The sequence below is a fragment of the Chlamydotis macqueenii genome, chromosome 4 (genome assembly GCF_036417535.1).
Source record: "Chlamydotis macqueenii isolate bChlMac1 chromosome 4, bChlMac1.mat, whole genome shotgun sequence".
Taxonomy (NCBI): domain Eukaryota; kingdom Metazoa; phylum Chordata; class Aves; order Otidiformes; family Otididae; genus Chlamydotis; species Chlamydotis macqueenii.
In genome coordinates, this window is record NC_141559.1 from 33,724,999 (window position 1) to 33,750,885 (window position 25,887).

Sequence of the window (25,887 nt, forward strand, 5' to 3'; positions counted from 1 at the left end):
GAGCAGCTGCTGGGGGACAGTTTGTGCTTTCTCCACCATCCCGAGGACAAGCTGCCGACGGATCGGAGCTCGTACCTCCTGCGTACCCTCTGCACGTGCTCCTACTTAGACGTGGAGAAGATCGCCTGCTGGGCCCAAGGGCTGGTGAGATCAGCCTGGCTGCTTTTTCCTCAGTCGCACGACTGCCAGCTCATGGTGCTGCCCTCCTCCCACTCCTGCAGGTTCCAGCTGACAAGCCCCTCCAAGATGAACATCTGCACTGAGGTGACCTTTGCAGTGCAGCAAGGCAGCTCAGTGTCCTACCTGAGCCTGGAGTAGGCAGAGGCCGCCTTCACCAGCAGCACAGCGCGGCTGGAGAGCTGCGCTGCTGTCGAGGTGCAGCTTTTCAGACCGAGGGTGAGGCCACCCAGCAGGACAATTTGCACGTCCCAGGTCTGCAGCTCTGCGCCCACGTGCTGGTGGCCCCAGGCTTCTCCAGCCATGCCCGTGACCCTGAGGACCTGCTTTCCTCTCAGACGGACGGGGCCCGGGCGACAGTTTCGCACACTGGGCCAGGCTGATCGCAGAGACTGCCTGGGGAGTCTGTGCCGCAGATGTGGACGAACGAGGCGTGGAGATGACGCTGCTCGAGAGGAGCTGAGCGTAACGGGAGTTTGGGGAGTCTGCCCTGGTCCAGCTGAAGATGCCATTGCAGCTGAGAGTGCTGTTAGCACGTATAAGGGGATGGGACCAGCCATCCCACTGGAAAGAACTGATGGGCCCTGTGGGCCCCTTATTTGATACATTGTAAATAACAATATAATTTTTATTGTAATGAAAATAAATTAATTTGTGTTAACCAACTCTCTGTGAGTGTGCCTGGAAAGCCCTTGAAAGTTCTAGCCAAGCCCACGCAGTGGCTGCTGGGGTCTCCAGGTAACGAGCACGCCTAGGAGACCACCTTAACCAATGGGGGCTGACCTGACCGTATCGGACCACAAGCCCTGGTTTCCCTTGGGTTGTAACTGGCGTCTGCTGGGAGACCCCTTTGAGGCAGCGTTCCTTGGAGCAGTGGCTCTCAATTGGAGACTCTGCCCTTGGATCAGGATGCCATCCAAGGAAACCCTCCAGAATTCAGTGTCCTTACCTCACAGAGGAGTGGTTGCACGTTTTAAGTCATCGTTCTAAACTTACATTTGGTTAGTTACCCAATCTAGACGCGTAAGTCTGTAGGGCCAGATGGGATCTACCCAATGCTACTGAGGGGGCTGGCAGAAGTGTTCACCAAGCCACTTTCCATCATTTATCAGCAATCTTGGCTGAGGTCTTAAAGGGCTTTTCCAACCTAAATGATTCTATAACTCTATGATTCTTATTAGATAAACTTAATGTTTGATGTGAGTTTCCATTCACAGTTATTTCACTACTGCTTTGTGCATTCTAGTTATACTTATGTCTCCTAATATATTGTGGGGCAACCATATCCATCAATTTACAGAACACCACAAATTCCATTTAAAAAAAAAAAAATCCCCAGAAAGTCTTGGAATCTCATGTTTTTGCAAAGCTGGTGTTTTAGAAATTTGCAGTGAGAAGCAAGCTACTTGGAGTTTCCCAATGCTTTCCAGAAGGTAAGAGTATGCCTGCAGATAGCTATTGCAGAGCAGCCCCAAAGCTTCCCAAGAGACTCACTCTTCACTTTGACAGATGCTCTTCAAACAGAGTGAAGAGAGAGGGTTCACTCCAGGTGTCCATTTACAGACATCTGCGGCTTGCTGGGTGTCCAGAGTATTGGAAGGGTACTGGCAGGTAAGAAAAAGAGTTTCCAGGAAACTCAGGCCCTTCTGGGCCAGCAGTTTGAGGCTGCTGCAATATGCCATAGAACCTACAGAGACACAGGACTATTCCTAGACAAGTTCAACATCTCAGTCCCAGCCCTATTCTCTGCTCCAGAGAGCCTCACAGTCGCATTTTTCATCCCCTTGGCCTCTGTCACTGGGAAAAATTGAAACAGAGTAGCTGAAGTAGGAACAGGTTTAGATCAACTCTAAATGCTTTTGCATCTAATGTGAGAAAGAGTAATTAAGAGCTGCTTAAAAGGTAAAATAAAACAAGTGTACCAGAATCTTATATAGTTTCTCACCAGTTGACAAAAAAAAAGCACTTAAAACGTTAATTTTTCTGCAGTGTAAAGGTGAGATTGATTCACAGAAGAAGGTCACTTTTTCTCCTGAGGTCGTCTAGCTAAGAATGCTCTGTCCAGAAACCTGTGCTGCTTCTATGAACAGGGTTTGAAGCAACTGCTGCGTGACCAGCTGGACGGTCATAAAGCTAAGATGGAACTCAGTGCAATCCTATGCATGACAATGAATGCCACGGGTTCATCTATGAGATATCTGCCCACTGAATAATTTTTTTTTTTTTTACAAAACGATGTATTGCAGATTGTCTTCGAGCAAACACCCTTGGATTCAATGATTAGGAAAAAAGCAAGTTAACTTTGCCAAGTAGGTGAGGTTGACTGTGTACCAAAGACACCAATAGTACAGATGGAAAGAAACAGCTTGTTCTGGTTTTATTTAGTGAGGGGGGGCTAAGGTGGCAGCTTCTGGAACAAGCTGCTCTAGAAGTGGTTCCCCTTTGTTCAGTGGACTCGGCCGGGCCTAGGGCGGACCTGCTGCTGGCTGAGGCCGAGCCAACTGGTAGCAGAACGTTGCGTGATAATGCCTCTGTGCTAATGTATTTAAGAAGGGGAAACCAGAAAAAAAAATAGGAGAGAAGATGTGAAGACGCTGAGCAGGGGCAGAGAGGGGGAGGCGCGAGCCTTGTGGGCCTTGCAGGCCTCGGCCTCTGGTCTCCCGCCGGGCGGCTGTGTGGGCCCGACTCAGCCCGGCCCGGCTGCAAGAAGTGGAGAGGAGATGAGATGTGAAGAGATGCTGAGAGGCGTCTGCCTGCCTGTGGTGAAGAATTTTTGTGGTGAGAGGAACGGCTGCAGCCGGCAAGGTCAGTGAAGAAGGAGGGGCAGGAGTAATGCGGCTCCTGGCAGAGGTTCCCCTGCAGCCCACATTGGTACAGCCCATGGTGGAGCAGGCTGTCCCCCTGCAGCCCATGGAGGTCCACGGAGGAGCAGAGATCCACCTGCACCCCGTGGATGCCTGAATGGGCAGGTGGATGCCTGAATGAGGCTGCAGCCCGTGGAGGGCCCGCTGGGGCAGCCGTTCTGGAGGGAGTGCACCCCGTGGAAGAGAGGACCCATGCCGGAGCAGTTTCACGAAGGACTGTGGCCCGTGGGTGGGACCCCACGCAGGGGAGGAATGTGATGAGTTCTTCCCCCGACGATGAAGCAGTGGCATATAACAACGCCTGATGAACTGACCGTAACGCCCATTCCCTCTTCCCCCCTGTGCTGCTCGGGGGGCGGGGGAAGGTGGTAGAGATAATGTGAAGCCCGGGAAGAGGGAGGGGTGGGGGCAGGTTATCTTGTTCTCGGTCTCATTGTCCTGCTGTTTTTTAGCAATCAGTGAATAGTTTTCCCCGAGTCCAGTCTGCTTTGCCCCTAACGGTAAATTTAAGGATTTCTCCCTGTCCTTATCTGAAACCTGGAGCCTTTGTTCTGATATTATCTCTGCCTATTCTCTTGGAGTGTGGGGGGGAGTGAGAGAGAGAAGGCGTAGTCTGGTCCTGACCAGGGCCAAACTACGACAGCACCTTAACCAATGGGGGCCGTCTGCCTGCTTTGTCAAGAGAGTCCCTGTGAGCTCCCTGCTGCCGGATGGGTTTGTACTGGGTATGATGGCCAGGAGCCACTGAGCTGGGCGGTGGGGACAAGGGCTGGGGCTGTGACAGCACAGAGGAGGGGCCAGGGGGTTTCTAACCCCGAGGGAGAGGCGAGCCCCTCAGGGCAGGGCACGGCACCACCCTCGGGGCTGGGGAGAGAGGTGCTCGGGGCTCCCTGTGGTGGCAGTGCCCAGAGAGGCCCTGGGGATGTGTCAGGATGCTGTTGTGTGTCAGCAATGGGGCCTCAGGAGGCTCCGCTCTGGTGTCCCTTGCCCTTTCTCGGGGCACAGCCCAGCCAGGGGCTGGTCATCAGGGCAGCTTGGGCAGGACGGGCCCCATGCTGGCTCCAGCCAGGGCCTGCGGCCCCTTCAAGCCTGTTGCCAGCAGTGCCCAAACGCTGTGTGGGAAGAGCCTGTGGCTCCCATCCCTGCAGTGCTTGCAAAGCCTGCCCTTGTTCCCTCCCACCTCTCCTACGGGCCCCCAGCTCCAGGCAGCTCCTGCCCCACTGGCCCGGTCCCGTGCTCCCTGCCACCCAGCCCTGCTGAGCCCCTTTTTCTCCTGTCTCCTCCAGGCCATGGCTATAGGACTTGGCCTCCTCGTGATTGTGCTGGCCATCCAGCATGGGCTGAAGAGCCATCATCAGAAAGACGTGGCCACGGCCCAGCAGATGCAGCAGCGTGAGGAGTATCTGCGTGAGGAGATGACTCAGCTGCTGGAGGAGATGGAGCAGAGCAACTCCACGTGGGAAGACTGGCTCCTCCGGTCTGTGTTGCAGCACCGGCTGCTTTTGACTGTGGCAGGAGCCATGGTCCTGCTCGCTGAGATCTGCTGGCTGGCCAGGGAAGTGAACTTTGCCTCTGTCAGCTGCAGTGAGCAGGACAGCTCCAGCAGCGAGGAGGCGGAGGAGAAGGAGGAAGATGAGGAGGAAGACCTCAGTGGTGTCAAGTCTTTGGCTTGTGCATCGGCAGTGCAGGGTGCTGAAGAAGCTGGTGGGCGACCTCCTCGGAATGTGCCAAGAGGTTTCCAAGAGGACTTTGATGCCGCAGATGCAGCCAGCTGTTGGGATGGATGACACCTATGAAACCTGGTGCATCCATGAGGACAGCATCTCCTAGCTCCTGCTGGTGTTCCTGCGGCCACACCCCGGGCACTCTTTCAGCCTGGAGCCGGCCACCACGGGGCAGCTGCCAGCAAGACGCTGCAGCGTGCGTGTGGGGCTGGAGTGCATGTGCTGGAGGGAGCAGCTGCTGGGGGACAGTTTGTGCTTTCTCCACCACCCCCACGACAAGCTGCCGACGGATCAGAGCTCGTACCTCCTGTGTACCTGATAGAGACTGAAATGTTTAATTAATGTCTCAACATCGCTAGACGATGGAAAGATATGAGATTTTGTTTGTTTGGTTGGTTTCTTGGTTTTTTTTGTGAACCACCATGGGTCCATGGGGTGATATAAATTGACAGCAAATTTATAGTGTTATTGTTTATTGACTGTGCTCTGAGTTGGAGGCAGGGCAATCCATTTTCCTGCTGCGTATCCAGGCCCCAGTTCCGGTGGACCAGGATTGCACAGCCACAAGCTCCACAAGGACTTGGTCGCCAGGCTCACCAAAAAGCAAAGACTGAACTGTTTTGCCAAAGAAAAAAAGGGTTGCAAAAATGAACAAAATGCTTAAGATTTCGATGGTGCTTTATCTTGAGGCATTTATGATGTTGTGCTTTGCTATAGTTTTGTTGGTTTATCTTTGTTTACCTTGTGACTGTCCTTGTAAACAATTACTTGCTTCTTCTGATTCCCCGGAGCCATAAGCCTCAAACTCTGCCTGGGACAAATTTTTAGTTTTATAAGATAACATAAGTGTTGTTAATTAGATTTAGATATGTTAAGATCATTTACATAGATAGTTAAGAGAATTTTTTTTTCTTTTTTTAATTATTGCTTTTAGTTAGCATTTATGTCTCTTTGTACTGTCATGAAGATTAGGAAAGAACCTTTCTTTCTTTTATTTTTGTAACTTGCCTGACAAACAATAATGTTTAGAATTGAATATATCTTTTTTTTCTTCTTTTATTCGTCTTCTCTTCTCTTTTTTTTTAATTTTCTCTTTCCTTTCCTCTATCATTTCTGCCACCACGGAACTCCGTCCCTGAGGCAACAATGTTGAGCCACGGGGTGGTGTAAAAGACTGTGTCAAAAATTTGTCTCAACATTGTTGAAACAGCAAACCACCACCCGAGCAATGGCTTCCCGTTATCTTGCAAGGCAACTCCTGTTGTCTTGCGAACCTGAATGCAGAGCTGGTTGAGAAATCTAGCCCTAGCCCCCATGGGCCCAGAGATACATATCACCCGGTAATGGGCATGCATATCGCCCGGTAATGGATCGCCCGGTAATGGGCATGCATATCACCGCCAGGTGAGGGGTGCGGCTGGGAAAACCAGCTCTTAAAATACAATGAAAACAACCAACATAGAAAGGGGAACATTTTTCAACGGAAGACACTTCTACACTTCTACACTTCTTCTTCTCTTCACTTCATTCACTCAACGGAATACACATTCGCCGGAATACACATCCACGGAACCGACATCGACATCGAGACGACCAACGCCGGACGGATCGTTCCCCCCGTCGAGCGAACTGAACTGTCAGGACGCTGCAGCTCCGTGGTGGTAGCTATTACAACCAAAACTCTTTCCCCTCTTTCCTTTATCTCCTTTCTCTTCCATTTACAATCTTCTTGTCGGGTCAATAAAGTTACCTGGCACTTGACTCCGTTTAGAGTCTTAATTCTGTTCCCGAGAATATGAGCAAAACCACGCTCCGGTGTGTGAGAGGTTGGTCCAGCCGCCCCTAGCCTCCCAGACTCGTCTGGGAGCAAAATCTGGGAGCGTCTATGGAGCAAATAATCTTGGGTGAGATCACTCGGCATATGAGTGGCATCCAGGGGATCAGGCCCAGCCAGCACGGGTTCACGAAAGGCAGGTCGTGCTTGACCAACCTCATTTCCTTTTACGACTGGGTGACCAGACTGGTGGATGAGGGAAAGGCTGTTGATGTGGTCTACCTGGACTTCAGCAAAGCCTTTGACACGGTCTCTCACAGTATTCTCCTAGGGAAACTGGCTGCCCGTGGACTGGGTAGGTATACCCTTCTTTGGATAAAGAACTGGCTAGGGAGCCGTGCCCAGCGGGGAGTAGTCAATGGAGTCAAGTCCAGCTGGCAGCCTGTTACAAGTGGTGTCCCCCAGGGGTCGGAACTTGGGCCCACCTTGTTCAATATCTTTATTGATGACCTAGACAAGGGGATTGAGTGTACCCTCAGTAAGTTTGCAGATGACACCAAGCTGGGTGGTGGTGTTGATCTGCCTGAGGGTAGGGAGGCCCTTCAGAGGGATCTGGATAGGCTGGATCGCTGGGCTGAGCTGAATGGGATGAGGTTCAACAAGGCCAAGTGTCGGGTCCTGCACTTTGGCCACAATAACCCCATGCAGCGCTATAGGCTCGGAGCTGAGTGGCTGGAGGACTGTGAAGAGGAAAGGGACCTGGGGGTGTTGGTTGATGCTCAGCTGAACATGAGCCAACAGTGTGCCCAGGTGGCCAAGAGGGCCAACGGCATCCTGGCCTGCATTAGAAATAGTGTGGCCAGCAGGAGCAGGGAGGTAATCATCCCCCTGTATTTGGCGCTGGTGAGGCCGCACCTCGAGTATTGTGTTCAGTTTTGGGCCCCTCACTACAAGAAAGACATTGAAGCCCTGGAACGTGTCCAGAGAAGGGCAACAAGGCTGGTGAGGGGTCTGGAGCACAAGTCTTATGAGGAGCGGCTGAGAGAGTTGGGATTGTTTAGTCTGGAGAAGAGGAGGCTCAGGGGAGATCTCATTGCACTCTATAGCTTCCTGAAGGCAGGTTGTGATGAGCAGGGGTTTGGCCTCTTCTCCCAGGCAACAAGCAGGACCTGAGGAAATGGCCACAAGCTGTACCAGAGGAGGTTTAGATTGGACGTGAGGAAAAACTTTTTCTCCCAAAGAGTGGTCAGGCACTGGAATGGCCTGCCCAGGGAGGTGGTGGAGTCGCCGTCCCTGGCAGTGTTCAAGAGGCGGCTTGATGAGGAGCTACAAGATATGGTTTAGTAGCTGTGGCAGCAATGGTAGTGGGAAGACGGTTGGACTAGATGATCTTATAGGTCCCATCCAACCATGTGATTCTATGATTCTATAATTCTATGAAACCTCGAGCCTTTTTTCTCATATTATCTCTCCCTATTCTCTTGGAGGGTGGAGGGGAGTGCATCGCCTTTGCAGGGCCTGCCTGAGACGTGCAAGGTGCTGAAGAAGCTGGCGGGCGACCTCCTCAGTATATGCCAAGAGGTTTCAAGAGGACTTTGATGCTGCAGATGCAGCCAGCCGTTGGGATGGATGACACCTATGAAACCTGGTGCATCCACGAGGACAGCATCTCCTAGCGCCTGCTGGTGTTCCTGCGGCCACCCCCCGGGCACTCTTTCAGCCTGGAGCCGGCCACCTCGGGGCAGCTGCCAGCAAGGCGCTGCAGCGTGCGTGTGGGGCTGGAGTGCATGTGCTGGAAGGAGCAGCTGCTGGGGGACAGTTTGTGCTTTCTCCACCATCCCGAGGACAAGCTGCCGACGGATCGGAGCTCGTACCTCCTGCGTACCCTCTGCACGTGCTCCTACTTAGACGTGGAGAAGATCGCCTGCTGGGCCCAAGGGCTGGTGAGATCAGCCTGGCTGCTTTTTCCTCAGTCGCACGACTGCCAGCTCATGGTGCTGCCCTCCTCCCACTCCTGCAGGTTCCAGCTGACAAGCCCCTCCAAGATGAACATCTGCACTGAGGTGACCTTTGCAGTGCAGCAAGGCAGCTCAGTGTCCTACCTGAGCCTGGAGTAGGCAGAGGCCGCCTTCACCAGCAGCACAGCGCGGCTGGAGAGCTGCGCTGCTGTCGAGGTGCAGCTTTTCAGACCGAGGGTGAGGCCACCCAGCAGGACAATTTGCACGTCCCAGGTCTGCAGCTCTGCGCCCACGTGCTGGTGGCCCCAGGCTTCTCCAGCCATGCCCGTGACCCTGAGGACCTGCTTTCCTCTCAGACGGACGGGGCCCGGGCGACAGTTTCGCACACTGGGCCAGGCTGATCGCAGAGACTGCCTGGGGAGTCTGTGCCGCAGATGTGGACGAACGAGGCGTGGAGATGACGCTGCTCGAGAGGAGCTGAGCGTAACGGGAGTTTGGGGAGTCTGCCCTGGTCCAGCTGAAGATGCCATTGCAGCTGAGAGTGCTGTTAGCACGTATAAGGGGATGGGACCAGCCATCCCACTGGAAAGAACTGATGGGCCCTGTGGGCCCCTTATTTGATACATTGTAAATAACAATATAATTTTTATTGTAATGAAAATAAATTAATTTGTGTTAACCAACTCTCTGTGAGTGTGCCTGGAAAGCCCTTGAAAGTTCTAGCCAAGCCCACGCAGTGGCTGCTGGGGTCTCCAGGTAACGAGCACGCCTAGGAGACCACCTTAACCAATGGGGGCTGACCTGACCGTATCGGACCACAAGCCCTGGTTTCCCTTGGGTTGTAACTGGCGTCTGCTGGGAGACCCCTTTGAGGCAGCGTTCCTTGGAGCAGTGGCTCTCAATTGGAGACTCTGCCCTTGGATCAGGATGCCATCCAAGGAAACCCTCCAGAATTCAGTGTCCTTACCTCACAGAGGAGTGGTTGCACGTTTTAAGTCATCGTTCTAAACTTACATTTGGTTAGTTACCCAATCTAGACGCGTAAGTCTGTAGGGCCAGATGGGATCTACCCAATGCTACTGAGGGGGCTGGCAGAAGTGTTCACCAAGCCACTTTCCATCATTTATCAGCAATCTTGGCTGAGGTCTTAAAGGGCTTTTCCAACCTAAATGATTCTATAATTCTATGATTCTTATTAGATAAACTTAATGTTTGATGTGAGTTTCCATTCACAGTTATTTCACTACTGCTTTGTGCATTCTAGTTATACTTATGTCTCCTAATATATTGTGGGGCAACCATATCCATCAATTTACAGAACACCACAAATTCCATTTAAAAAAAAAAAAATCCCCAGAAAGTCTTGGAATCTCATGTTTTTGCAAAGCTGGTGTTTTAGAAATTTGCAGTGAGAAGCAAGCTACTTGGAGTTTCCCAATGCTTTCCAGAAGGTAAGAGTATGCCTGCAGATAGCTATTGCAGAGCAGCCCCAAAGCTTCCCAAGAGACTCACTCTTCACTTTGACAGATGCTCTTCAAACAGAGTGAAGAGAGAGGGTTCACTCCAGGTGTCCATTTACAGACATCTGCGGCTTGCTGGGTGTCCAGAGTATTGGAAGGGTACTGGCAGGTAAGAAAAAGAGTTTCCAGGAAACTCAGGCCCTTCTGGGCCAGCAGTTTGAGGCTGCTGCAATATGCCATAGAACCTACAGAGACACAGGACTATTCCTAGACAAGTTCAACATCTCAGTCCCAGCCCTATTCTCTGCTCCAGAGAGCCTCACAGTCGCATTTTTCATCCCCTTGGCCTCTGTCACTGGGAAAAATTGAAACAGAGTAGCTGAAGTAGGAACAGGTTTAGATCAACTCTAAATGCTTTTGCATCTAATGTGAGAAAGAGTAATTAAGAGCTGCTTAAAAGGTAAAATAAAACAAGTGTACCAGAATCTTATATAGTTTCTCACCAGTTGACAAAAAAAAAGCACTTAAAACGTTAATTTTTCTGCAGTGTAAAGGTGAGATTGATTCACAGAAGAAGGTCACTTTTTCTCCTGAGGTCGTCTAGCTAAGAATGCTCTGTCCAGAAACCTGTGCTGCTTCTATGAACAGGGTTTGAAGCAACTGCTGCGTGACCAGCTGGACGGTCATAAAGCTAAGATGGAACTCAGTGCAATCCTATGCATGACAATGAATGCCACGGGTTCATCTATGAGATATCTGCCCACTGAATAATTTTTTTTTTTTTTACAAAACGATGTATTGCAGATTGTCTTCGAGCAAACACCCTTGGATTCAATGATTAGGAAAAAAGCAAGTTAACTTTGCCAAGTAGATGAGGTTGACTGTGTACCAAAGACACTAATAGTACAGATGGAAAGAAACAGCTTGTTCTGGTTTTATTTAGTGAGGGGGGGCTAAGGTGGCAGCTTCTGGAACAAGCTGCTCTAGAAGTGGTTCCCCTTTGTTCAGTGGACTCGGCTGGGCCTAAGGCTGATCCGCTGCTGGCCAAGGCCGAACCAACTGGTAGCAGAATGTTCTGTGATAATGCCTCTGTGCTAACGTATTTTAGAAGGGGAAGACAGAAAAAAAAATAGGAGAGAAGATGTGAAGATGCTGAGCAGGGGCAGAGAGGGAGAGGCGCAAGCCTTGTGGGCCTTGCAGGCCTCAGGCTCTGGCCTGCCGCCGGGCGGCTCTGTGGGCCCGACTCAGCCCGGCCCGGCTGCAAGAAGTGGAGAGGAGATGAGACGTGAAGAGATGCTGAGAGGCGTCTGCCTGCCTGTGGTGAAGAATTTTTGTGGTGAGAGGAACGGCTGCAGCCGGCAAGGTCAGTGAAGAAGGAGGGGCAGGAGTAATGCGGCTCCTGGCAGAGGTTCCCCTGCAGACCAAGTTGGTGCAGCCCGTGGTGAGGCAGGTTGTCCCCCTGCAGCCCATGAAGGTCCACGGAGGAGCAGAGATCCACCTGCAGCCCATGGAGGACCCCACACTGGGGTAAGTGGATGCCTGGGGGAGGCTGTGGCCCGTGGAAGGCCCGCTGGGGCAGCCGTTCTGGAGGGAGTGCATCCCGTGGAAGAGAGGTCCCACTCCGGAGCAGTTTCATAGAATCATAGAATCATAGAATGGTTTGAGTTGGAAGGGACCTTCAAAGGTCATCTAGTCCAACCCCCCTGCAAAGAGCAGGGACATCCCCGACCAGATCAGTTTGCTCAGAGCCTCATCCAGCCTGGCCTTGAACTTTTCCAGGGATGGGGCTTCCACCACCTCTCTGGGCAACCTGTTCCAGTGTTCTATAACTCGCATTGTAAAAAAATTTTTCCTAATTTCCAATCTAAATCTACTCCCCACTATTTTAAAACCATTACTCCTTGTCCTATTGCAACAGGCCCTACTAAACAGCCTCTCCCCATCTTTCTTATAGGCCCCCTTGAGGTATTGGAAGACCGCTATCAGGTCTCCCCGGAGCCTTCTCTTCTCCAGGCTGAACAGCCCCAAATCTCTCAGCCAGTCCTCATAAGAGAGGTGCTCCAGCCTTTTTATCATCTTTGTGGCCCTCCTCTGGACCTTGTCCAACTGGTCCATGTCCTTCTTGTGTTGGGGGCTCCAGAACTGGACACAGTCCTCCAGGTGGGGTCTCACCAGGGCAGAATAGAGGGGGAGAATCACCTCCCTCAACCTGCTGGCCACGCTTCTCTTGATGCAGCCCAGGATGCGGTTGGCCTTCTGGGCCGCAAGGGTGCATTGCCTGCTCATGTTGAGCTTCTTGTCCACCAGCACTCCCAAGTCCTTCTCCTCAGGGCTGCTCTCAATCCATTCCCCGCCCAGCCTGTATTTGTGCCTGGGATTGCCATGACCCAGGTGCAGGACCTTGCACTTGGCCTGGTTGAACTTCATGAGGTTGGCATAGGCCCACCTCTCCAGCCTGTCAAGGTCCCTCTGGATGGCACCCCTCCCTTCCAGCGTGTCGACGGCACCACACAACTTGGTGTCATCGGCAAACTTGCTGAGGGTGCACTCTACCCCACTGTCCATGTCGCCAACAAAGATGTTGAACAGGGCCGGGCCCAACACGGACCCCTGATGGATGCCACTCGTGACTGGTCTCCACATGGACATTGAGCCGTTGACCACCACTCTCTGAGTGCGGCCATCCAGCCAACTCCTTATCCACCGAGTGGTCCGTCCATCAAACCCATGTCTCTAGTTTAGAGAGAAGGATGTCGTGTGGGACAGTGTCAAAAGCTTTGCACAAGTCCAGGTAGATGATGTCTGTTGCTCGTCCCTTGTCCACAGATGCCGTCACCCCGTCATAGAAGGCCACCAGATTGGTCAAGCACGATCTGCCCTGACAGCCATGTTGGCTGTCACCAACCACCTCCTTGCTCTCCATGTGCCTTAGCATGGTTTCCAGGAGGATCTGCTCCATGACCTTGCCAGGCACAGAGGTGAGGCTGACCGGCCTGTAGTTACCCGGGTCTTCTTTATTCCCCTTTTTAAAAATGGGGGTTATGTTCCCTCTCTTCCAGTCATCGGGGACCTCACCAGACTGCCACGACTTCTCAAATACGATAGCCAGTGGCTTGGCAACTTCATCTGCCAGTTCCCTCAGGACCCGCGGATGGATCTCATCAGGTCCCATGGACTTGTGCACCTTTAGGTTCCTCAGATGATCCCAAACCTGCTCTTTGAGTACAATGGGCGGTTCTTCATCCTCGCAGTCCCTGCTTGCACCTTCTACAGCTTGGGTGGTGGGACAAGAACTCTTGTCGGTGAAGACTGAGGCAAAAAAGTCATTGAGTACCTCAGCCTTCTCCATGTCCTGGGTAACCAGGACACCAGTTCCCTTCTGGAGGGGGCCTACATTTTCCCTGGACTTTCTTTTGTCCCCTACGTACCTATAAAAGCTCTTCTTGTTGCATTTTATATCCCTGGCCAGATTCAGTTCTGCCAGGGCTTTGGCCTTCCTTACCTTATCCCTGGCGACTCGCTCAGCCTCTTTGTAGTCCTCCCAGGCTACCTGTCTCCATTTCCACCCTCTATAGGCCTCCGTTTTTACTTTCAGTTGGTCCAGGAGCTCCTTGCTCAGTCACGCCGGCCTCCTGGCCTTTTTGCCCGACTTGTTTTTCATTGGGATGCACCTCTGCTGAGCTTGGAGGAGGTGCTCCTTGAATATAGACCAACTTTCCTGAGCCCCTCTTCCCTCCAGGGCCGCCTCCCATGGCACTTAGCCCATCAGGTCCCTGAAGAGGCCGAAGTCTGCCCTCTTGAAGTCTAGGGCAGAGAGCTTGCCGTGTAGTTTCCTTGCTGCCCCGTGGATCTTGAACTCCACCATCTCATGGTCGCTGCAGCCAAGGCTGTCCTTTAGTTTCACATCCCCCACCAGTCCCTCCCTGTTGGTGAGCACAAGGTCGAGCATGGCACCCCTCCTTGTCAGCTCCTCTATCACCTGCAGGAGGAAGTTATCATCCATGCATTCCAGGAACCTCCTGGACTGCCTGTGCCCTGCCGTGCCGTGCTGTCTCTCCAACAGATGTCAGGGTGGTTGAAGTCCACCATGAGGACCAGGGCCTGTGACCGTGAGGCTGCACCTATCTGGCTATAGAGCGCCTCGTCTGCTCTGTCTTCCTGGCCAGGCAGCCTGTAAAAGACCCCACCGTAATGTGGCCCGTAGGTGGGACCCCACACTGGAGCAGGGGAGGAATGTGAGGAGTTGTTCCCCGACAATGAAGCAAGACTCAGCCCGGCCCGGCTGCAAGAAGTGGAGAGGAAGTGAGACTAGAAGCAATGCTGAGAGGCGTCCGCCTGCCTGTTGTGAAGAATTTTTGTGGTGAGAGGAACGGCTGCAGCCGGCAAGGTCAGTGAAGAAGGAGGGGCAGGAGTAATGCGGCTCCTGGCAGAGGTTCCCCTGCAGCCCAAGTTGGTGCAGCCCGTGGTGAGGCAGGTTGTCCCCCTGCAGCCCATGGAGCTCCACGGAGGAGCAGAGATCCACCTGCAGCCCGTGGAGGACCCCACGTTGGGGCAGGTGGAGGCCTGAAGGAGGCTGTGGCCCGTGGGGGGCCCGCTGGGGCAGCCGTTCTGGAGGGAGTGCACCCCGTGGAAGAGAGAACCCGTGCCGGAGCAGTTTCATGAAGGACTGTGGCCCGTGGGTTGGACCCCACACAGGGGAGGAATGTGAGGAGTTTTTCCCCTGACGATGAAGCAGCGGCGTATAACAACGCCTGATGAACTGACCGTAACCCCCATTCCCTGTTCCCCCCTGTGCCGCTTGGAAGGCGGGGGAAGGTGGTAGAGATAATGTGAAGCCCGAGAAGAAGGAGGGGTGGGGGCAGGTTATCTTGTTCTCGGTCTCATTGTCCTGCTGTTTTTTAGCAATCAGTGAATAGTTTTCCCCTAGTCGAGTCTGTTTTGCCCCTAACGGTGAGAGAAGGAGTTAAAGAAATCTTAATAGATATGGCATTGATTAATTATTGCTGTGCATCCTAAGGAATCAAGTTGATAAATAGTGCTTAATGTTTTGTTAACTACTTCCTTAATAATTTGCTAACCATTGTGCAAACTATTTGAAGCAGAAAGTCTTGCAATTCTCCACGAAAGACAGTTCCCGGTAAGGACTAGGGGGGTCGCTTCAAGAACCAGCTAAAACCGACCCTGCAGCTTGAATGAAAGCCAAGGGATAACTGAGTTTGCGCAAGAACAAAAGGTTACTAGCGGTGACGAAGAGGAGTCACCTGCCTTCATCCCCACGACCCCCGACGACCACCACCAGGAGGCACTGCGCAAGCCCAGACAGGAGGAGTTTATGAAAATGACCCCTTGGGACTAATTTTAATACGAAGCGGGGATAGGTCATGCATATGTATAGGCGTATTGTGAAACTTTATGTGTATGTAACATTTGGTTGTATAAATTTAAAGTGAGTTGCCACGTAAGGCGCGCACGGTTTTGGTGGGACTACCCCCCTGTGCTGCCCAGCGCTGAATAAACATACCTACTTTACAATCTTACAGATTGTGGAGTCCGTTTTCCGCACGTCAACGGTAAATTTAAGCATTTCTCCCTGTCCTTATCTGAAACCTGGAGACTTTTTTTCTCATATTATCTCTGCCTATTCTCTTGGAGTGTGGGGGGGAGTGAGAGAGAGAAGGCGTAGTCTGGTCCTGACCAGGGCTAAACTACGACAGCACCTTAACCAATGGGGGCCGTCTGCCTGCTTAGTCAAGAGAGTCCCTGTGAGCTCCCTGCTGCCGGATGGGTTTGTACTGGGTGTGATGGCCAGGAGCCACTGAGCTGGGCGGTGGGGACAAAGGCTGGGGCCTGCTGTCTGGGTGATGCTGTTCTGGTGGCTGTGAGAGCACAGAGGAGGGGCCAGGGGGTTTCTAACCCCGAGGGAGAGGCGAGCCCCTCAGGGCAGGGCACGGCACCACCCTCGGGACTGGGGACAGAGGTGCTCGGGTCTCCCTGTGGTGGCAGTGCCCAGAGAGGCTCTGGGGATGCGTCAGGACGCTGTTGTGTGGCGGGGATGGGGCCTGTGGCGTCCCTTGCCCTTTCTCGGGGCACAGCCCAGCCAGGGGCTGGTCATCAGGGCGGCTTGGGCAGGACGGGCCCCATGCTGGCTCCAGCCAGGGCCCGCGGCCCCTTCAAGCCTGTTGCCAGCAGTGCCCAAACGCTGTGTGGGAAGAGCCTGTGGCTCCCATCCCTGCAGTGCTTGCAAACCCTGCCCTTGTTCCCTCCCACCTCTCCTACGGGCCCCCAGCTCCAGGCAGCTCCTGCCCCACTGCCCCGGTCCCGTGCTCCCTGCCACCCAGCCCTGCTGAGCCCCTTTTTCTCCTGCTGAGAGGTGTTAAAAAAACCTTAGTAGAGATGGCATTGTTCAATTATTGCTGTGCATGCTAACACAAATGATCCTCTGCTTTGCTAATTAGCTATTGTGAAAACTACCTAAGGGGAGGGGAAGTCTTGCCTTCCTCACAAGGACAGTCCATGATAAGAACTGAGGGGCCTTGCTTTGTGCCCTGAAGCAGAAGTCCTGCACTTCCTCACAAGGACAGTTCCTGATAAGAACTGGGGAGCCTCCTTCAAGAACCAGCTAAAAGCGACCAAATGACTCATTGGGACTAATTTTAATACAAAGCCGGGATAGCTCATACATATGTATAGGCGTGTTTTAAAACTTCATGTGTATGTAACACTGGGTTGTATAAATTCAAAGTGAGTTGCCTCGTCAGCCGCGCACGGTTTTGGCGGGACTACCCCCCCCACCGCGTGCTGCCCGGCGCTGAATAAACATACCCACTTTACAATCTTATAGATTGTGGAGTCCGTTTTCCGCACGTCACCGCCTCCTCCAGGCCATGGCTGCCGGACTTGGCCTCCTTGTGATTGTGCTGGCCACCCAGCATGGGCTGAAGACCCATCATCAGAAAGACGTGGCCACAGCCCAGCAGATGCAGCAGCGTGAGGAGTATCTGCGTGAGAAGATGATTCAGCTGCTGGAGGAGATGGAGCAGAGCAACTGCACGTGGGAAGACTGGCTCCTCTGGTCTGTGTTGCAGCACTGGCCGCTTTTGACCACGGCAGGAGCCATGGTCCTGCTCGCTGAGATCTGCTGGCTGGCCAGGGAAGTGAACTTTGCCTCTGTCAGCTGCAGTGAGCAGGACAGCTCCAGCAGCGAGGAGGTGGAGGAGAAGGAGGAAGTTGAGCAGGACGAAGAAGACCTCAGTGGTGTCAAGTCTTTGGCTTGTGAATCGGCAGAGCAGCGCCTGCCTGAGACGTGCAAGGTGCTGAAGAAGCTGGTGGGCGACTTCCTCGGAATGTGCCAAGGGGTTTCCAAGAGGACTTTGATGCCGCAGATGCAGGCAGCTGTTGGGATGGACGACAGCTGTGAAACCTGGCGCATCCAGGAGGACAGCATCTCCTAGCGCCTGCTGGTGTTCCTGCGGCCACCCCCCGGGCACTCTTTCAGCCTGGAGCCGGCCACCACGGGGCAGCTGCCAGCAAGGCACTGCAGCGTGCGTGTGGGGCTGGAGTGCATGTGCTGGAGGGAGCAGCTGCTGGGGGACAGTTTGTGCTTTCTCCACCATCCCGAGGACAAGCTGCGGACGGATCAGAGCTCGTACCTCCTGCGTACCCTCTGCACGTGCTCCTACTTAGACGTGGAGAAGATCGCCTGCTGGGCCCAAGGGCTGGTGAGATCAGCCTGGCTGCTTTTTCCTCAGTCGCACGACTGCCAGCTCATGGTGCTGCCCTCCTCCCACTCCTGCAGGTTCCAGCTGACAAGCCCCTCCAAGATGAACATCTGCACTGAGATGACCTTTGCAGTGCAGCAAGGCAGCTCAGTGTCCTACCTGAGCCTGGAGTAGGCAGAGGCCGCCTTCACCAGCAGCACAGCGCGGCCGGAGAGCTGCGCTGCTGTCGAGGTGCAGCTTTTCAGACCGAGGGCGACGCCACCCAGCAGGACAATTTGCACGTCCCAGGTCTGCAGCTCTGCGCCCACGTGCTGGTGGCCCCAGGCTTCTCCAGCCATGCCCGTGACCCTGAGGACCTGCTTTCCTCTCAGACGGACGGGGCCCGGGTGACAGTTTCGCACACTGGGCCAGGCTGATCGCAGAGACTGCCTGGGGAGTCTGTGCCGCAGATGTGGACAAACGAGGCGTGGAGATGACGCTGCTCGAGAGGAGCTGAGTGTAACGGGAGTTTGGGGCGTCTGCCCTGGTCCAGCTGAAGATGCCATTGCAGCTGAGAGTGCTGTTAGCACGTATAAGGGGATGGGACCAGCCATCCCACTGGAAAGAACTGATGGGCCCTGTGGGCCCCTTATTTGATACATTGTAAATAACAATATAATTTTTATTGTAATGAAAATAAATTAATTTGTGTTAACCAACTCTCTGTGAGTGTGCCTGGAAAGCCCTTGAAAGTTCTAGCCAAGCCCACGCAGTGGCTGCTGGGGTCTCCAGGTAACGAGCACGCCTAGGAGACCACCTTAACCAATGGGGCTGACCTGACCGTATCGGACCACAAGCCCTGGTTTCCCTTGGGTTGTAACTGGCGTCTGCTGGGAGATCCCTTTGAGGCAGCGTTCCTTGAAGCAGCAGCTCTCAATTGGAGACTCTCCCCTTGGATCAGGATGCCATCCAAGGAAACCCTCCAGAATTCAGTGTCCTTACCTCACAGAGGAGTGGCTGCACGTTTTAAGTCATCGTTCTAAGCTTACATTTGGTTAGTTACCAAATCTAGACGCGTAAGTCTGTAGGGCCAGATGGGATCTACCCAATGCTACTGAGGGGGCTGGCAGAAGTGTTCACCAAGCCACTTTCCATCACTTATCAGCAATCTTGGCTGAGGTCTTAAAGGGCTTTTCCAACCTAAATGATTCTATAATTCTATGATTCTTATTAGATAAACTTAATGATTGATGTGAGTTTCCATTCACAGTTATTTCACTACTGCTTTGTGCATTCTAGTTATATTTATGTCTCCTAATATATTGTGGGGCAACCGTATCCATCAATTTACAGAACACCACAAATTCCATTTAAAAAAAAAAAAAAATCCCCAGAAAATCTTGGAATCTCATGTTTTTGCAAAGCTGTTTTTTTCAGAAATTTGCAGTGAGAAACAAGCTACTTGGAGTTTCCCAATGCTTTCCAGAAGGTAAGAGTATGCCTGCAGATAGCTATTGCAGAGCAGCCCCAAAGCTTCCTAAGAGACTCACTCTTCACTGTGACAGATGCTCTTCAGAGTGAAGAGAGAGGGTTCACTCCAGGTGTCCATTTACAGACATCTGCGGCTTGCTGGGTGTCCAGAGGGTACTGGCAGGTAAGAAAAAGAGTTTCCAGGAAACTCAGGCCCTTCTGGGCCAGCAGTTTGAGGCTGCTGCAATATGCCATAGAACCTACAGAGACACAGGGCTATTCCTAGACAAGTTCAAGATCTCAGTCCCAGCCCTATTCTCTGCTCCAGAGAGCCTCACAGTCGCATTTTTCATCCCCTTGGCCTCTGTCACTGGGAAAAATTGAAACAGAGTAGCTGAAGTAGGAACAGGTTTAGACCAACTCTAAATGCTTTTGCATCTAATGTGAGAAAGAGTAATTAAGAGCTGCTTAAAAGGTAAAATAAAACAAGTGTACCAGAATCTTATATAATTTCTCACCAGTTGACAAAAAAAAAGCACTTAAAACGTTAATTTTTCTGCAGTGTAAAGGTGAGATTGATTCACAGAAGAAGGTCACTTTTTCTCCTGAGGTCGTCTAGCTAAGAATGCTCTGTCCAGAAACCTGTGCTGCTTCTATGAACAGGGTTTGAAGCAACTGCTGCGTGACCAGCTGGACGATCATAAAGCTAAGATGGAACTCAGTGCAATCCTATGCATGACAATGAATGCCACGGGTTCATCTATGAGATATCTGCCCACTGAATAATTTTTTTTTTTTACAAAACGATGTACTGCAGATTCTCTTCGAGCAAACACCCTTGGATTCAATGATTAGGAAAAAAGCAAGTTAACTTTGCCAAGTAGGTGAGGTTGACTGTGTACCAAAGACACTAATAGTACAGATGGAAAGAAACAGCTTGTTCTGGTTTTATTTAGTGAGGGGGGGCTAAGGTGGCAGCTTCTGGAACAAGCTGCTCTAGAAGTGGTTCCCCTTTCTTCAGTGGACTCGGCCGAGCCTAGGGCGGATCCGCTGCTGGCTGAGGCCGAGCCAACTGGTAGCAGAATGTTGCGTGATAATGCCTCTGTGCTAACGTATTTAAGAAGGGGAAACCAGAAAATAAATAGGAGAGAAGATGTGAAGACGCTGAGCAGGGGCAGAGAGGGGGAGGCGCGAGCCTTGTGGGCCTTGCAGGCCTCAGCCTCTGGCCTGCCGCCGGGCGGCCGACTGGGCCCGACTCAGCCCGGCCCGGCTGCAAGAAGTGGAGAGGAGATGAGACGTGAAGAGATGCTGAGAGGCATCAGCCTGCCTGTGGTGAAGAATTTTTGTGGTGAGAGGAACGGCTGCAGCCGGCAAGGTCAGTGAAGAAGGAGGGGCAGGAGTAATGCAGCTCCTGGCAGAGGTTCCCCTGCAGCCCAAGTTGGTGCAGCCCGTGGTGAGGCGGGTTGTCCCCCTGCAGCCCATGGAGGTCCACGGAGGAGCAGAGATCCACCTGCAGCCCGTGAAGGACCCCACGTTGGGGCAGGTGGATGCCTGAAGGAGGCTGTGGCCCGTGGGGGGCCCGCTGGGGCAGCCGTTCTGGAGGGAGTGCACCCCGTGGAAGAGAGGACCCATGCCGGAGCAGTTTCATGAAGGACTGTGGCCTGTGGGTGGGACCCCACGCTGGAGCAGGGGAGGAATGTGAGGAGTTGTTCCCCCTACGCCAAAGCAGCAGCGTATAACAACGCGTGACCGTAACCCCAATTCCCTCTTCCCCCCCTGTGCCGCTCAGGGGGTGGGGGAAGGTGGTAGAGATAATGTGAAGCCCGGGAAGAGGGAGGGGTGGGGGCAGGTTATCTTGTTCTCGGTCTCATTGTCCTGCTGTTTTTTAGCAATCAGTGAATAGTTTTCCCCGAGTCCAGTCTGCTTTGCCCCTAACGGTAAATTTAAGGATTTCTCCCTGTCCTTATCTGAAACCTGGAGCCTTTGTTCTCATATTATCTCTGCCTATTCTCTTGGAGTGTGGGGGGAGTGAGAGAGAGAAGGCGTAGTCTGGTCCTGACCAGGGCTAAACTACGACAGCACCTTAACCAATGGGGGCCGTCTGCCTGCTTTGTCAAGAGAGTCCCTGTGAGCTCCCTGCTGCCGGATGGGTTTGTACTGGGTGTGATGGCCAGGAGCCACTGAGCTGGGCGGTGGGGACAAAGGCTGGGGCCTGCCGTCTGGGTGATGCTGTTCTGGTGGCTGTGAGAGCACAGAGGAGGGGCCAGGGGGTTTCTAACCCCGAGGGAGAGGCGAGCCCCTCAGGGCAGGGCACGGCACCACCCTCGGGGCTGGGGAGAGAGGTGCTCGGGGCTCCCTGTGGTGGCATGTGCCCAGAGAGGCCCTGGGGATGTGTCAGGACGCTGTTGTGTGTCAGCAACGGGGCCTCAGGAGGCTCCGCTCTGGTGTCCCTTGCCCTTTCTCGGGGCACAGCCCAGCCAGGGGCTGGTCATCAGGGCGGCTTGGGCAGGACGGGCCCCACGCTGGCTCCAGCCAGGGCCTGCAGCCCCTTAAAGCTTGTTGCCAGCAGTGCCCAAATGCTGTGTGGGAAGAGCCTGTGGCTCCCATCCCTGCAGTGCTTGCAAAGCCTGCCCTGTCTCCCTCCCACCTCTCCTACAGGCCCCCAGCTCCTGCCCTACAGGCAGCTCCTGCCCCACTGGCCCGGTCCCGTGCTCCCTGCCACCCAGCCCTGCTGAGGCCCTTTTTCTCCTGCCTCCTCCAGGCCATGGCTGCCGGACTTGGCCTCCCTGTGATTGTGCTGGCCATCCAGCACGGGCTGAAGAGCCATCATCAGAAAGACGTGGCCACGGCCCAGCAGATGCAGCAGCGTGAGGAGTATCTGCGTGAGGAGATGACTCAGCTGCTGGAGTAGATGGAGCAGAGCAACTGCATGTGGGAAGACTGGCTCCTCCGGTCTGTGTTGCAGCACCGGCTGCTTTTGACCGTGGCAGGAGCCATGGTCCTGCTCGCTGAGATCTGCTGGCTGGCCAGGGAAGTGAACTTTGCCTCTGTCAGCTGCAGTGAGCAGGACAGCTCCAGCAGCGAGGAGGTGGTGGAGAAGGAGGAAGATGAGGAGGAAGACCTCAGTGGTGTCAAGTCTTTGGCTTGTGCATTGCCAGTGCAGGGCCTGCCTGAGACGTGCAGGGTGCTGAAGAAGCTGGTGGGCGACCTCCTTGGAATGTGCCAAGTGGTTTCCAAGAGGACTTTGATGCCGCAGATGCAGCCAGCCGTTGGGATGGACGACAGCTATGAAACCTGGCGCATCCAGGAGGACAGCATCTCCTAGCGCCTGCTGGTGTTCCTGCGGCCACCCCCCGGGCACTCTTTCAGCCTGGAGCCGGCCACCACGGGGCAGCTGGCAGCAAGGCGCTGCAGCGTGCGTGTGGGGCTGGAGTGCATGTGCTGGAGGGAGCAGCTGCTGGGGGACAGTTTGTGCTTTCTCCACCACCCCCACGACAAGCTGCGGACGGATCAGAGCTCGTACCTCCTGTGTACCTGATAGAGACTGAAATGTTTAATTAATGTCTCAACATCGCTAGACGATGGAATGATATGAGATTTTGTTTGTTTGGTTGGTTTCTTGGTTTTTTTTGTGAACCACCATGGGTCCATGGGGTGATATAAAATTGACAGCAAATTTATAGTGTTATTGTTTATTGACTGTGCTCTGAGTTGGAGGCAGGGCAATCCATTTTCCTGCTGCGTATCCAGGCCCCAGTTCCGGTGGACCAGGATTGCACAGCCACAAGCTCCACAAGGACTTGGTTGCCAGCCTCACCAAAAAGCAAAGACTGAACTGTTTTGCCAAAGAAAAAAAGGGTTGCAAAAATGAACAAAATGCTTAACATTTCGATGGTGCCCTATCTTGAGGCATTTATGATGTTGTGCTTTGCTATAGTTTTGTTGGTTTATCTTTGTTTACCTTGTGACTGTCCTTGTAAACAATTACTTGCTTCTTCTGATTCCCCGGAGCCATAAGCCTCAAACTCTGCCTGGGACAAATTTTTAGTTTTATAAGATAACATAAGTGTTGTTAATTAGATTTAGATATGTTAAGATCATTTACATAGATAGTTAAGAGAAATTTTTTTTTTCTTTTTTTAATTATTGCTTTTAGTTAGCATTTATGTCTCTTTGTACTGTCATGAAGTTTAGGAAAGAACCTTTCTTTCTTTTAGTTTTGTAACTTGCCTGACAAACAATAATGTTTAGAATTGAATATATCTTTTTTTTCTTCTTTTATTCGTCTTCTCTTCTCTTTTTTTTTTAATTTTCTCTTTCTTTTCCTCTATCATTTCTGCCACCACGGAACTCCGTCCCTGAGGCAACAATGTTGAGCCACGGGGTGGTGTAATAGACTGTGTCAAAAATTTGTCTCAACATTGTTGAAACAGCAAACCACCACCCGAGCAATGGCTTCCCGTTATCTTGCAAGGCAACTCCTGTTGTCTTGCGAACCTGAATGCAGAGCTGGTTGAGAAATCTAGCCCTACCCGCCATGGGCCCAGAGATACATATCACCCGGTAATGGGCATGCATATCGCCCGGTAATGGATCGCCCGGTAATGGGCATGCATATCACCGCCAGGTGAGGGGTGCGGCTGGGAAAACCAGCTCTTAAAATACAATGAAAACAACCAACATAAAAAGGGGAACATTTTTCAACGGAAGACACTTCTACACTTCTACACTTCTTCTTCTCTTCACTTCATTCACTCAACGGAATACACATTCGCCGGAATACACATCCACGGAACCGACATCGACATCGAGACGACCAACGCCGGACGGATCGTTCCCCCATCGAGCGAACTGAACTGTCGGGATGCTGCAGCTCCGTGGTGGTAGCTATTACAACCAAAACTCTTTCCCCTCTTTCCTTTATCTCCTTTCTCTTCCATTTACAATCTTCTTGTCGGGTCAATAAAGTTACCTGGCACTTGACTCCGTTTAGAGTCTTAATTCTGTTCCCGAGAATATGAGCAAAACCACGCTCCGGTGTGTGAGAGGTTGGTCCAGCCGCCCCTAGCCTCCCAGACAAATCTGGGAGCAAAATCTGGGAGCGTCTATGGAGCAAATAATCTTGGGTGAGATCACTCGGCATATGAGTGGCATCCAGGGGATCAGGCCCAGCCAGCACGGGTTCACGAAAGGCAGGTCGTGCTTGACCAACCTCATTTCCTTTTACGACTGGGTGACCAGACTGGTGGATGAGGGAAAGGCTGTTGATGTGGTCTACCTGGACTTCAGCAAAGCCTTTGACACGGTCTCTCACAGTATTCTCCTAGGGAAACTGGCTGCCCGTGGACTGGGTAGGTATACCGTTCTTTGGATAAAGAACTGGCTAGGGAGCCGTGCCCAGCGGGGAGTAGTCAATGGAGTCAAGTCCAGCTGGCAGCCTGTTACAAGTGGTGTCCCCCAGGGGTCGGTACTTGGGCCCACCTTGTTCAATATCTTTATTGATGACCTAGACGAGGGGATTGAGTGTACCCTCAGTAGGTTTGCAGATGACACCAAGTTGGGTGGTGGTGTTGATCTGCCTGAGGGTAGGGAGGCCCTTCAGAGGGATCTGGATAGGCTGGATCGCTGGGCTGAGCTGAATGGGATGAGGTTCAACAAGGCCAAGTGTCGGGTCCTGCACTTTGGCCACAATAACCCCATGCAGCGCTATAGGCTCGGAGCTGAGTGGCTGGAGGACTGTGAAGAGGAAAGGGACCTGGGGGTGTTGGTTGATGCTCAGCTGAACATGAGCCAACAGTGTGCCCAGGTGGCCAAGAGGGCCAACGGCATCCTGGCCTGCATTAGAAATAGTGTGGCCAGCAGGAGCAGGGAGGTAATCATCCCCCTGTATTTGGCGCTGGTGAGGCCGCACCTCGAGTATTGTGTTCAGTTTTGGGCCCCTCACTACAAGAAAGACATTGAAGCCCTGGAACGTGTCCAGAGAAGGGCAACAAGGCTGGTGAGGGGTCTGGAGCACAAGTCTTATGAGGAGCGGCTGAGAGAGTTGGGATTGTTTAGTCTGGAGAAGAGGAGGCTCAGGGGAGATCTCATTGCACTCTATAGCTTCCTGAAGGCAGGTTGTGATGAGCAGGGGTTTGGCCTCTTCTCCCAGGCAACAAGCAGGACCTGAGGAAATGGCCACAAGCTGTACCAGAGGAGGTTTAGATTGGACGTGAGGAAAAACTTTTTCTCCCAAAGAGTGGTCAGGCACTGGAATGGCCTGCCCAGGGAGGTGGTGGAGTCGCCGTCCCTGGCAGTGTTCAAGAGGCGGCTTGATGAGGAGCTACAAGATATGGTTTAGTAGCTGTGGCAGCAATGGTAGTGGGAAGACGGTTGGACTAGATGATCTTATAGGTCCCATCCAACCATGTGATTCTATGATTCTATGATTCTATGAAACCTCGAGCCTTTTTTCTCATATTATCTCTCCCTATTCTCTTGGAGGGCGGAGGAGAGTGCATCGCCTTTGCAGGGCCTGCCTGAGACGTGCAAGGTGCTGAAGAAGCTGGCGGGCGACCTCCTCAGTATGTGCAAAGAGGCTTCAAGAGGACTTTGATGCCGCAGATGCAGCCAGCTGTTGGGATGGATGACACCTATGAAACCTGGTGCATCCACGAGGACAGCATCTCCTAGCGCCTGCTGGTGTTCCTGCGGCCACCCCCCGGGCACTCTTTCAGCCTGGAGCCGGCCACCACGGGGCAGCTGGCAGCAAGGCGCTACAGCG